Raw genomic sequence first — 15019 nt, forward strand, 5'->3', positions numbered from 1 at the left:
TTTATAAATTGTGACTCATTGATTCGGATATCGCTGCATGTATTATCTAATCCTATGGCATGGTTTTTTTGACCGAAACATTTGAGTGTGTGGCAAAGTCATTGTAGGCCGTAAAAACTTATTCTAAAAATCAGTATCAACATATATATTGCTCATTGAAGATTCATCGTGTAGTTAGGAAATCGCAGTCAAATTACTACTCTTTGGTATTGTCGTGTTCCGGTGGTGAGTAAGTTAGCCGGAACTCTTGAGAATGCGTGGAGTTGACACTGGGGTTAGGGTTGCAACGAGCTTGTGATGGTATTGCAAATATCAATTATGTATGCTAAAGCAACCGCTTCTTATCGGGTGGAATGTAAGCAATTTTCTTTTCCCAAATTCTGAGCACGAGACTGACTTTTTAAGGGCTCCTCTAAATTTCGAACACAATTGCTCACGTAGTTTTCTTGTGTCCAAAAATCGTCGCGTGAATCATTGTAGACACAGAGTTGTATAATTCAGCAGCATCCTACTTACGACAATTGGTGTAATGGCGGCGCTTCCCGCGCAAAAGTGACGCGCGGTGACAAATATTCGTCGAGACAGTGCCCCAACGAATTCATTAATTATAAATAAAATAAATAGTTATTTGATGTTATCTTACGTTTAAATAAATATAATTTATCTCATAAACTTATTACTTTGGTATTTATTCAATTATTATTAGAAAACAATATAAAAAAAAAATCGCTCTGTTAAAAAAAACAGATAAAACAATATTATTAAAATTTTTATTTGTGGTAAGGAACCAGATTTCAATATTTGTTTTTTATTTATATTTTGATGAATGAATGGTATCTTAGCGAAATATATAAACAACTGTTGATTTAGTAAATGTGGACCATAGATGACTTCACTTCCTCTAGACAAGGAAGCGCGTAGGAGTACCGAGTTTTCCTAGTTTCATAGGGTCTCCATCTGTCTTTTAGGTCACGGATAATTCAATTGAGAACCCTCATAAGAAACTTCTAGAAGACTGGTAAAGAACGTTTTTGTTACAATTAAAAAACAAATAAAATATGCGCATAAAAAGTATGCTTATAAATTCGTGAGTATTTCAAAAAGTATGTTAGCAAATTAAAAAAATATTCTGGTATAAAAAATTTTTTTTTTTGGCAATAAAACACTAAGTTGACAGATATGTATATACTCTTTATGTGATAATCAATCAAAAAAATTTAATACTTGTTTTTGAGACATTATTCTATCTGTAGTCCGTTATGTATAGTAGTTTTAACGATTTAGTAGTATTGTACAGAGCTGTATCGATCACCGTATACTGGTCATAATAGTTACAGCCTTGATAGTAAAACTTGTAATAAAAACAAACGACTGCAAGTTATACTGACCGGTGCGATATAATGTATATGTATGTATGTATTTAAAACTGTATTCGTTTGTGATTAATATTTTATTTCTTATCCGTTGTTTATTCTGTACAAAACTTTGTTACGATTTTAGTACCATTGCTTATAGTCTTCGAGCAATGTATCCTGCCTGTTTTGATATACCTACGGTGTCGAGACGTGGACACAGACGAAGGGACTAGTCCAGAAGTTCAAAGTTGCGCAACGTGAAATAGAACGGGCTATGCTAGGGGCCTCTCTCGAAGATTGGATTAGAAATAAGACTATCCGTGAGAGAATCAAAGTAACTGACATAGAATAAGCAAGTTGAAGTGGCAGAGAAAAGGTCGCCTCTGTCGCATGCCATGGCCGTTGAAGCAGGCTTTTCCTGGAGTGGAGACCGCGTTTTGGCAAATGCAGTGTGACGCCCTTTGGCCCGCCATACCTGCTTACCATCAGGCATACCGTAAGCTGGTTTTCAACTTTTATAGCATAAAAGACATGTTCAAAATTGAACTGGTTATAACCGATTATTTGAATAATAATATTTTCGTACAGCCAGTGTTCGACAGGTATTTAAAAAAACATAAATTCTCACATCGGTCACGGTGTATTTAAATTAAATAAAAGCTATCAGCTCGTGCTCATTTTTTACATTTCACGCATGCTAATGAGGTGGGGGTCCGGACTAGCTAAACCCCTCCCCCCCTACATAGACACATGAACAGGTGTGGGACTTATGCTAATTGTTTGTCCAGCCCGATTTCATGTCTGTTTTATTAGTTGATTGAAAACAAAACTGATTTTAAATAATGATATTGAATTAAATCCTTTATTTTGCCTTAATGGTGTTCTGTTTCAATAGTTGTCAGAGCTTAGACGTAAAATAATAAGGAATGTATTTTTTTTTATTACAATACATTATTTAATTTGGAATTTAATTTTGTTACACATCTTTTTATATTGTAGGTATTGATGAAGAATTATGCTACCCCAAATTTGTGACGGTGTAGTAATTAAAAGATGATGAAGACAAAACTGCGAGATCTATTCAGTACATATAATATTGTAATATTTTTTTGATAAAGTAAGTTAACCGCAAACCGTTTCCTGCTTGTGCTCGTTATATCATTTTTCTGCCTACTATTAACTATATTTTTGTATGACGCTATTTTGGCGCCATTAAAAGCCACAAAACCATTTATGATGTTTTAATCTATATAGGTATTAAATACGTGATGAAAAAACTTAGCGCGGACGGAGGAGCGTGAAATTTCGTACACTTATAGTTTATATTGAGGAGTGCAGAATGATAATTTTTTTAAAAATAATGCTTAAAAATATATTACATCAATATAAAAAAAAACATTACACACACTACCATGTATAGTCTTTGACAACTGAACCTTAATAATGTTCAAACTTATAATTAAAATTAATTATGGTCGAATTTCGACCACTGCGTGACCACTAGTTTTAATAATTAAATATGTTTTAACAAACTTATAATTTGCTTCAGCCTGTAATATCCCACTGCTGGGCACAGGCCTTTTTCCCCATGTAGAAGAAGGATCAGAGCTTAATCCACCACGCTGCTCCAATGCGGGTTAGCGAATATATTCCCTACTATGAGTAATGATCGCTATCAGGTGACCGACAGTTTAATGTGCTTTCCGAGGCACGGTGGGGAGACCCACAAGGATTGCACAAACACCCAGACCACTTAACTAAACTTATAGTAAACGTTATCAATCGTCTTGTTCTGTAGTTTAACTAAACGAGTTGTTACGTTCAGAAATTATAAAAGTATTCTGTCAATAATAAAGAATTTATTTATTTACTAGCTGACCCGGCGAACTTCGTATCGCCTAACAGTCGATTCTTTAATTTTATTAATTTTTTTTTTTGAACTTTTCTCTCCGTAAGAACCATCCTCGTACTTCAAGGAATATTTAAAAAAAAGAATTAGCGAAATCGGTCCAACCGTTCTCGAGTTTTGCGCTTAGCAACACATTCAGCGACTCATTTTTATATTATAGATTTAAAACTAACTTTCAAATGATTAAATACTATTAACATTTCTTAAACATTTCGTTTATCTAACTTTACACCTTCACTTCTTGTGACATTATCATCACATATTTTATAGTTAAGGAAAGCATGTACAATTGTAATCATGGTCATCGTACCCAGGGCGTCTATCTTGCGTCAAAGCTCACCCGTGAACCTACGCAATAAAGGCCAAACGGCTATGGTGATTATATTTGCTGGTCCAACTAGATTTCTGCAAGTTAAGAATATTTCATTATAATAGTGTACTGTAATCTAGATTGTAATATCAGATAATAAATATAAAAATAAATTAATTGTTACATGTTGCTAAGCGCAAAACTCGGGAGTCGAGAACGTTGGACCAATTCGGGTAATTTATATTTTATTTTACTTTTCTAATACTCTATAGAAGGTTCTTAAGGTTTTAAGCTGTGTGGCTGCGGTAGTAAAGAATATAGCCACCCCCTCTCTTCCCGTGGGTGTCGTAAGAGGCGACTAAGGGATAACACAGTTCCGCTACCATCTTGGAGCTTAAAAAACCGACCGATGGCGGGATAACCACCCAACTGCTGGCTTTGAAATACACAGGTCGAAGACGGTCAGCAGCGTCTTCGGTGTGACAAAGCCAGCCCTGCTGTCACCAACCCGCCTGCCCAGTGTGGTGACTTTGGGCAACACACATGAATTTGCGCCATTTTTGGCGCGAACTTGTGGAGGCCTATGTCCAGCAGTGGACTACGATAGGCTGAAGTAATAGAAGGATCTTACGTAATAAAAATTTTTTTAAGAAATTTGCGTATAAAATGTAACGATTGTTATAACTTTACACGTTTGATCGACAATCGCAATATAAGACAATGTCTATCGGGACCACTTATTAACAATAATTGTTTTTATTCGCAAACGAAAAAAACCGACTTCAATTAAGACGTCCCACACTGAGTTTGCCAAGACGTGGTTTCCACTCCAGGATACGTCTGCTCCAACGGCTATCAGTCCTGCAACACAGATTACCAGCCCAACTTGCTAATTCTGTGGGCTATGTCTGTATGGTTACTTTCGTTCTCTCGCGGATAGTCTCATTTCTAATCCTATCTTTGTTAGAAACTCCAAGCATAGCCCATAATATATATGGAGACTTAATTAATTTATACGATGAAAAGCATACTCCTAGGTTGGCGAAGACTTTTCAATAAATGCCTGTTCGCTACTTTTGAATAACATATAATACTAGCTGACCCGGCGAACTTCGTATCGCCTAACAGTCGATTCTTTAATTTTATTATTTTTTTTTTAGAATTTTTCTCTCCGTAAGAACCATCCTCGTACTTCAAGGAATATTTTAAAAAAAGAATTAGCGAAATCGGTCCAACCGTTCTCGAGTTTTGCGCTTAGCAACACATTCAGCGACTCATTTTTATATTATAGATGAATAATTTTGCGTTACTCAGCCATTAGTAGACAGAATTAATAATGTTACCAGTATATATATATTTATATATTTTTTAAATATATAGACTATCGCTCGACTGTGATCTTACCTGACGGTAAGTGAAGATACAGCCTAAGGTGGTGCGCGCTTGCCTAGAAGATGCCTATGTACTTCTTGATTTATAGATACCCAAAATATAGTTAGTTAGAAAAACGGAAGCCGGAAGGGCATTCCAAATTTTTGCGGTGCGTATTAGGAACGAGGAAGCAAAGCGCTTAGTGCGAGATCGAGGGATTTCAACCACGTAGCGATGCAGATTCCTGCGATCCCTTGCGATTCGGTGGGACAAAGGTGATTATAATGTTACTAAAATATATATATTTCTTATGTCCATTTTCATTAAAAATCATTTAACAGACATTAATGTTATTTAATACGTAAAACCTTGATGTCCGAAGGATAACTTGCTTCTAAATAAAACCCGATATCGTGAACAAATCTCACCTGAATCGTGAAACACAATGTAACAGTTCGTCACAGACGAAATCTAGACGTGACGACATAATGAGAAGTCTATTTAGAAATCCTATTCACACGCCAAAAAATGTGGAACAATGCGATTTGAATAAAAATAAAGGGAACAATTGGCGGCCTTCCAACCGCAGGTGTCAGGCCGTAAAAAAAGTGTCATTTTCGCATGAAAAAAGGATTCATTGACGACCTTAGACAATTGTGAACGAAAAAAAAGTTGTGATATTTATGTGAACGTAAATTCTTTGAAGATTTTGTGAATGGGAAGGTAGTGGTCATTTTAATTGCACCTCGGTTTACGGTGTTCAGTCAGATTGTCGGCCCCTTTCATTTTTTTTTGTTACAAATATTTGTCAGAAACTAATTGATTACTGATTGATCGTCTTCCGTTCAAGCTGTGAATATAGTCCTGTGATTGGTTTAGCATAACATACATAAAATAAACACGTTGTAATGCTAACTAAATTTTTGTGTTAATCTAAGTAAAATTATTTTTTATTAAATGGCAGTATATAAATAAGCTTCAGCCTGTAATATCCCACTACTGGGCATAGGTCTCCTTCCCCATGTAGGAGAAGTATCAGAGCTTAATCCACCACGCTGTTCCGATGCGGGCTGGCGGATATATTCCCTACTATGAGTAACGATCGCTATCAGATGTACATGATAACAACCGGGACGAACGGCTTAACGTGCTCTCCGAGGCACGGTGGGGAGACTCACAAGAACTGCACAAACATCCAGACCACGGCAAACATCTGTGTGGCCAATACAAATGTTTGTCATATGCGTGGATCGAGCCCGCAACGGCCAGCGCAACAGCTACAGCCCAGAGAGCTGTGAACGTTACGCCAACGCGTCGTCAAAATATGTATAAAATTATGTTTAAGTATACATAAATATAATTTTATACATGTGTGTGTAACTTAAACATATTTACTTATTTAAGTATAATATAATTTTTTTAAGCATAATCATACCTACACATATGTACTTAGATAAAAATCCACATTATCGGTAAAACGTTTGATAGTTAAATTAAAATAAAAATTAAAAAAAAAAACTATCGTTCCACAGTAACTCTTTAAGCTTAACTCAGAGCCAAGCTTTGAAGGTTCAAATGAATGGTGTCTGAGAGATAAGGTGTTTGTGAATGCTAATGCCTTTATTATTTTCTCACGGTGCGCGTACGTTCCTATTCGAGAGTAGCCGATCCTATGAACGCCTAAACAAACAGTATTGATACATTCTTACGAACGTTTTAATTAATTTTCATCGTTCAAAGTTCAATTAAAGGTATCATTTAATTAGACTTTTAATATTTGAATTTTGTATTTGTGAATTATTAAAAAAAAAAAAAAAAAAAAAAAAAAACAATACGCTTCAATATTATGACATTACATGTTTACCGTAGTATTACAAATTATTATTATTATTATTTATAAAAACTTTTAATTAAAATCTTTTTTTTTTTTTTGATTAAATGTATAGAAGCCGACATGACTGCTTAGTTTTATTGCTCATGCAAATAATACAAAAAAAAAACAAGTTTATATCCACAACACTGGCCAGCATACTTTTAGGAAGTATAAACTTCTTAGAAAGAATTATAGTTCCTGTTAATTAATCTATATATTATTATTAATATTTTTATGTATTATAGATTAATGCAAATTTCTAAAGCGGAAACACAAAATAGATAAACATTTGTCTCTTTCCTTATTGAGCTACCTGTAAATGTATCTTATTATCTGTAGGCGCCACCATAGACAATGTTGTATATTATTGAAAGACTAGATTATACAGCTTTTGTGACATCTGTTCGTGATAACAGAACAGAAATAAATCGAACTGGAACATCTATTTTGAAAATTTTTGAAGTAAAACTCTTTGCACGCTTGACTTAGGGGTAAGCTGGTGAATGCACGACGAGAGCGTTACGAAAAGTGTGATCAGGCGAGGCAAACGGAATTTGAGAGGGAGATATAAGTTAGTGAAGATAGAAAGAGGGAGTTACATTTCGTAAGGTTTACTTTAGTCGTGTGGTCTAAAGCTTACTCGTTTTTTTAAGGATAATAGATATAACAAAAGTATTAGATTTATTATATCTATTTAGGCACAAAAGAGGGAAAGTTCTTATTTCGTTACATAAAAAATATAAATATAGTATAATATTTGCAGAGCAAAAATTATGATGTATCTATTCATCGTTTATTTCGAATTAAACACTAGTATATATTTTTATTTATTTATTCATTTATTTATTTAAAATACAAAGAAAGAGCCTTAACTAAAAACAGTATTCAAAGGTGTGACAAAAATCATTATTGATTTATCCGCACATCAGCATTCGATATCAACATTAAGCTCACATCAAAATTAAGTCTAATAAAAATCTATTCTAATAATGTTTTTAATATTACTTTTCTATTGTATTTTTTTAGCTTTCGTGGAAATTGAATATAATTCAGACAGTTTATTCCAAACAAAACTTACTAAAGTGTCGGTTTCACTGTGATGTGGGAAAACACTTCAGACCTAAATGGAAATTTGGCACGAGAAGACTTGGTGCTACTCTTGTGCGTAAACACCGTATAGAATGTCTTCGAACTGAGACTGAAGCTTGAAGTAATGGATTCAAGTGTTATATATTCATTTTCGATCGACGATTCAGCCTGTAACTGCTGAGCGTCGGCCGCTTTCTCTGTGTAGGAGAAGAATTGGAGCTTAATCCACCATCCATCCATCCATCTAACTGCGGGTTGGCGGATATATTACCTACTATGAGTAACGATCGCTATCAGGTGTATATGACAACAAACGGAATCGACAGATTAACATGTTCTTCGTGGCACGGTGGGGAGGGGAAGAAATGTTTGTAAATACAATCCAACAATACATCCCTCCCAAGCGGGCGTCGAACCCGCAAAAAGCCAGAAAACTTAACTTGATTATTCATTTATTAATTTAATAAAAACTTTGGCAAATTTAAAACTTTATTTAATACTAGCGGAAAGACTTCGTTCTGTCAAAAGTTAATAGTAAAAATTTTTTTTTAATTTTTTTTTATTATTATCAAAATCTTCCGTGGGTCTTAAGGAACATAGAAAAAAAATGCCGAATCGGTCGAGCCATTCTCGAGTGATGCGCTTAGCAACATTCATTTTTATTTATATAGAAAAGTCGATTCATTAAAGAATCAGTCGCACTCTGACTTCTGAGTAAATTTTATCGCATTTCCCATTAAAAACATGATGCACAAATATAACAGAAATAGGTGTGATTAATATAATTTCTGTGCCAATCTTGTGATTTCACACCGAGCGCTGTGACCAATCTGATAGGTGAAACATTGCTTGTGACGAATTCGTTTATTGTTATTACTTTCCAATATTTTATACTCTGAAATGGTTTACAATAAGGAAGTGATACTTTTATGTATTCCAAACAAGTTAGTTTCATTACTTAAGTAGAGTAAGTTACATTTCTCACGAAATTTCCACTGGGGACGTTTAACCTTACAGAAGATATAAGATAGAAAATATCACAGCTAAATATTGCAACCGTTTTTGTATTTTTTTTTAAATATTTTTTTTTTTAAGTATATAAACTGTAATCTTATGAATTTTTCTAGGTTAAATTATTATTTTATAAAAAAAATATATTTTTCTATATTAGACACTTATTTTTCTATATAATAAAGAATAAAAGATAATTTGCGAAAAGCGTAATTTAAATATTTAATAATTTTATTTTTTGCAAAGAAACAAAAGTATTAAGATTATAATAATCCTGTTAAGTTTCTAGTATTCAATTAGCGTTCAAGTCAACGGAATCGTTTTTAAGCTAACTTTAAAATGAAAGAAGGAGGTCCTCAGTTTGATTGTATGTTTTTAATGTGTGTTATATCATAACTTTTTACTTTTTTACCGAATTAATGATTCTTTTTTTAATCGAAAGCTATGCTTGTCTCATGTGGTGCCATTTACTTTTTTCTAGATCTGACGGCTACTTTTTGATTAATCTCTAATGATGCGTATTTAATTGATTATTTTTTGACTATCTACCATGTATTACTTGTCGATGTTAATTGTGGTATGGCGGAGCAGGAAATATCCTGCTCAAATCTGGAGCAGCATGATTGGCGAAGTGCTTCGAAGCGGTGTTGTATTCTTGTGGAAGATGAATAGAGCTTCTGGGCGGATTGGGGGTAGGGTCGGCAACGCGCTTGCGATGCTTCTGGTGTTGCAGGCGTCTATACGCTACGGTAATTGTTTACTATCAGGTGAACCGTACACTTGTTGGAACGAAGTTCCTTACGACAGGCTTGACATTTAGCTGGGCGACCGAACTGAGAAAAATGTGAGACTAAAACCGTAAGAAAAATATATAACGGAAGTGACGTAATATCAGTCACACGACTGTATAATATGACGTTTGTATAACTAAAATATTATTATTATTATTATTTTGTTTGATTTATTTTATTTTACGGTATTTGTTATTTTCTAAAATACTAAATTTCCTAAATATTTTTATGTACTTAATTAAAAACCAATCATCAAAAAAAAAAAACCAAGAACTAGAAAATATATATGTATAAAATTCAACATTTTTTTTTTTCAAATTGTGTTGCTTCTATACTATCCGAAGGAACTTCGTTCCTATCTGATGTCCCATGACACCATATAATTTTGATTTTTTTTCGTTTGCGAGCACACGCCGTTATTTATAAAATGAAATATGTTGCAGCTTAATTTAAGTTTATTTACCAATATTAATAGTAGGAGTTTTTACTAATTACGATTAAAAAAAGTATATCATAAACTACAAAGAGCATTTACGTATCACAGACATGTAACATCGTTACAAATAATTTATGGTTTCGTTAAGTTTTTATGTAGAGATAAGTTTAGCGCTCCGTTCGGTAACGCACCGGAGATTTTGTGATGTATTAGCGAAGTTATCGCAACTACAAAATGATTTCTTTTTTATATTTTTAATTATTTACTATGAATAATAAATGTTAAAGTAGATATAATGTGTTTATATTTGTTTGGTGATTATAATTATTTTTTTATTACATTTTTTTTAATTTTATTATAAACTAGCTGTGACCGCGACTTCATCCGCATGGAATAGTGATTTTGTACAAAATTTGTTGGATATATCTTTTGGTTTATTTTGGATTGTAAACACTGCCTTTATATATACATGTCTAACGTGATTCTTTAAATTGGCATAACTTTTTTATTTATGACCTGATTGACATGAAACAAACACTAAATGTTAAGTGAAGCTTACCACAACATATTAATGAATACCACATCTAAATCGGATAAGCCTTTCTGAGATTATCTTGCACATACCCACAGACAAACAGACAAAAATTCTAACAATCATTGTTTTTCATTCAACATAAAGGTCCCGATAATATTTTTTCTCATATATCTTCCATGTACAGACAGCGATCCGTTACATTTTTATTATATGTATTGATTAAATAAGTGGTTTAAATTTTGGCGAAGCAATTGGTTGACGCGCTAGCGTTTGCGGTTTTGATCATTGACAAATTAATGTTTGTAAAGATCGAAGAAAGTAGTCGTGTTGTGTGTTTGTGTGTTTTCGGGCCCATGACACAGGACTTTTGGCGCGTAAGGGAAAAATGATGAGAGTATATTTTTACGATGCGCGCGCACGCCGTCACGAAAAAAACCGACACCCTGAAGTTAGCTAGTCAACGAAGAAGAAGTTAGCAACGTGAAGCTAGCTAGCCAATGAAGTATGACTTTCTACGTGCGCACATATGTAGCTACATACACACTTTTTATTATATTTGGTGATGGTTGAGCGTGAAGCCGTTACTTATTTATTATTTATTCATTTTACATAAACATATACGTTATTATATATTATTGCGCTGTTTCAGTAGTTTAATTATCAATTAATTTGAAACTTATGCTTATTGATATGCTGTGGAAAACTGTTATCTGGTTTATAGTATTACTAGCTTCTTCCCGCGACTTCATTCGCGTGGAATAGGAACAATTCATGTACATGATTTTTGCGAAACTTTAACTGTTTAGCGCACGCAGCGGAAGCATTTAGAAGGAAAAACCCCCGATTTTGAAACATTCTTCATTGGTGCTCCGCTTCTATTGGTCATAGCATGATGATATATAGCCTATAGCCTTCCTCGATAAATGGGCTATGTAACACTGATTTTTTTTTAAATCGGACCAGTTGTTCCTGAGATTAGCGCGTTCAAACAAACAAACAGACTCTTCAGCTTTATAATATTAGTATAGATTTGTTAAAATATTATAGTACGGACTTTAATAATTCATCTTTATTAACTTTTAATGTGTTTAAAATTACAATAATGTAAAGAAAACTTATTTAATCTCCGCGCGGGACGTCGCGCGTCGTTACAACACTCACCTCTATTGTGATGTTTTGTAACGACTCAATAGAAAAATTTCTTTTTTTTTAATGAAACATAACTTACATAAACATACGTAATGATAATTGTGAATTCGTTTTATCTGTCAGTCAATAAATTAAACGATTTAAATTTGAATTATTTTCTCGCTTTCATTAGTACCAATATGTTACAGATGATTTTGCCAATGTCACGTAGAGTGCAGAAGTCACGAAAGATTTTGATCGTTCCGTTCGAGACTACACCGTTCAGATAATTTTCATGACCATGAAAATAGAAAGAAAGAAATAAAGAAAAGAAAGAAAAATATTTTATTGTTTACAATAATAATAATTGTGTTTGCAGGCAAACGAAGAAAAACCGCCTTCAATTATATCCACAAGTAATACAACGTAGGTAGACAAAAATGTTGTCAAGTAAATACGCATTATCAAGATTACTCCAAAAGTTGTAATCAGATCTCGATGAAATTTAAATGTGGCCACATGATAAACATCGGCTTTCGATTAAATTAAAAATCATCAAAATCGGTACACCCAGTAAAAAGTTATGCGGATTTTCGAGAGTTTCCCTCGATTTCTGTGGGATCCCATCATCAAATCCTGGTTTCCTTATCATGGTACCAAACTAGGGATATCTCCTTTCCAACAAAACAAGAATTATCAAAATCGGTTCATAAGCGACGGAGTTTTCCTCGAACATACATAAAAATATATATATATATACGGTCGAATTAAGTAACATCCTCTTTTTTTGAAGTCGGTTAAAAATCAAAACAATAAAAATACGGTTTCACAGATATTACGAACAATACAGGTAGCCAATCATCAAACAGTAGGTTTTGTTTTATAGCGAACCCTTAACCAACATTTAAATAGTGTAATATTGTCACCGATTTGAAAAAACCTCCATTTCATATAAGCTGATTAGGTTAATAAAATTCAAAAGACAATTTCTAACTCTCGAAATTTAGGCTACAAAGTTTTCTGTGTGAGATTAGTCAAACCATCTTTACTCTCTTGGTCTCTTTCTCTGCCATTAAACGAAAAAACGTAAAAGGCTACAATATGAAACAATATCTGATGATGAAAATTTAAAAATAAATATTAGGTAAATTTACGTCACTTCAGTTCATTACATCATCTTTGGCGCCGTTTATTTTGATCCACATACTACGTGCACCAGTAAGACATTCCCCCAGGTGTGAATAATGAAGATAAGAGTATTACTAATAGACAAACACGGTTTGCGTCAAGATTCCTCGTACTATGATACAAGTACTATTGTTAGGGGGCAGCACCCTTTACTGAACAGGACAAGTGGTGTTTATTTGTTTTGATAAGTAGTTTTTTTTCTTTATATCATAACGTTAGGGTAAACCTTTTCCATTTGTTAATTTTGTGTAAATAAATAAATGATTTCTCGTTGTTGTATTTTACGCTAGGTTGTCTTTACTGTTATCTATGTTTGTTTACAACAATAGGTATTATTTTATTTAACAGGAAATAGTTATTATTTTGGTTTTGTGGAGTCAATTATTAATTCCAATTGACCTATTTCGTCATTATACATTTTATTATTACGGAAAATTTTACCTATTATTACGACATTCCTCAAATGAAGTGGCTGTCAGCTTGGTAACGGTTGACTTGTTTAACGGCTTAAAATCTTCTAGAAAATTGGCGTGCTGTATCCTCACTCATTGCTAGCTTCTATCCAAACCAAACCAATTTCTATTAATTAGCTACTCGTTTTCTTGCTCTTCCTGGAGAAATATAAGAGGCCATAAATAAACACCAAATGTAAATACACATGCTTCAAAGACCCGACTTCCTTCCGCAAATTTCGTAAACGTGACAATATTTTAAAAATGTGTTAAATATTTTCTAGGTAAGATATCATTCAATCATTTGGCTTTTAATAGTGACAAGATAGCACGGAGGCTTTTGTCAATGTCACGTAGAATGGCGAAGACACGAAGACGGCGAAGGCACATAGTAAAAAAAAAGATAAGTAAAGAAACAAATAATAAGCAAGGAAACAAAAGTTTATCTCAAAAATTTTCCACTGACGTCATGACAGAGGCGCCGGCGCGTGTCCACCTGAGTGATTGTATGATTGGTCCTGATAGGATGATGGGATGATTGTCGCGCAGCATCCTGTTCTCCACTTGTCTCTGCCATTCATAACTAAAATTGATCCGTTTTTATGTTTCATTCAAATTACCCGTGACTCAGTCTACTAGGCCAGTATAATTTTGTTTATTTCCTTGATACTTTCCTTAGTAATTTATACGCCAATTCAAATAATACTGCTGTCATGTAGGTGTGGTGTATTACTGTGGTGGGGATAGTAATTTCCTTCAGGCGCTGCATCGACAGCAGGGTCAGCAATGGAGTTGCTATGCTCCCAATTTTGCAGGGGTCCATATGCTTTGGTAACTGCTTTCCATTAGGCGGACGGTACGATTGTTCCATAGTGCTATAAAAAAATAATTACATACAGAATATTACTATTGACTGGTATATGTTAATGGTGGTGGCTCTATTAACTACTTAGCGCAGTAGCGTGTCATTTTAAAGCCCATCCTGTTTTTAATAAACGAGATTTGAAACGTTATAAAATACTTGTGTTTATTAGCAAACGAAAAAAACCGACTTCAATTATATCGACAAGTAATACAATGTAAGTAGACGAAAAACATTAACAAACACACTAGTCGTCACTACGATTTTCGAGGGTTCCCCTCGATTTCTCAGGGATTACATCATCAGATCCTGATTTCCTTATCATGGTGCCACTCTTAGGATATCTCATTTCCAACAAAAAAAGAATTATCAAAATCGGTTTATAAACGACGAAGTTATCCTCGAAGATACATTTAAAAAAAATTATATACGGTCGAATTGAGTAACCTCCTCCTTTTTTGAAGTCGATTAAAAAAGGTAAACTGGTATTCTGAAATTATCACAAAACAATAGTTTTTCATAATATTTAGTACTATAATAACAAGTTGCATAGTCAACTACAGAACATTTTTCAAGTACTTTGGAATAATTCGAGACTTCGAAACATTTAATTGTACTGGTCGATACTGTACTTACAACGCCAGTAGCGCTCACGCAGTATGTCATTAAAATATTACGTTAAAAGTAATGCAATTTTATAGTCATAAAA

This window comes from Melitaea cinxia, chromosome 17, assembly GCF_905220565.1.
Source record: "Melitaea cinxia chromosome 17, ilMelCinx1.1, whole genome shotgun sequence".
In the NCBI taxonomy this organism is placed as follows: domain Eukaryota; kingdom Metazoa; phylum Arthropoda; class Insecta; order Lepidoptera; family Nymphalidae; genus Melitaea; species Melitaea cinxia.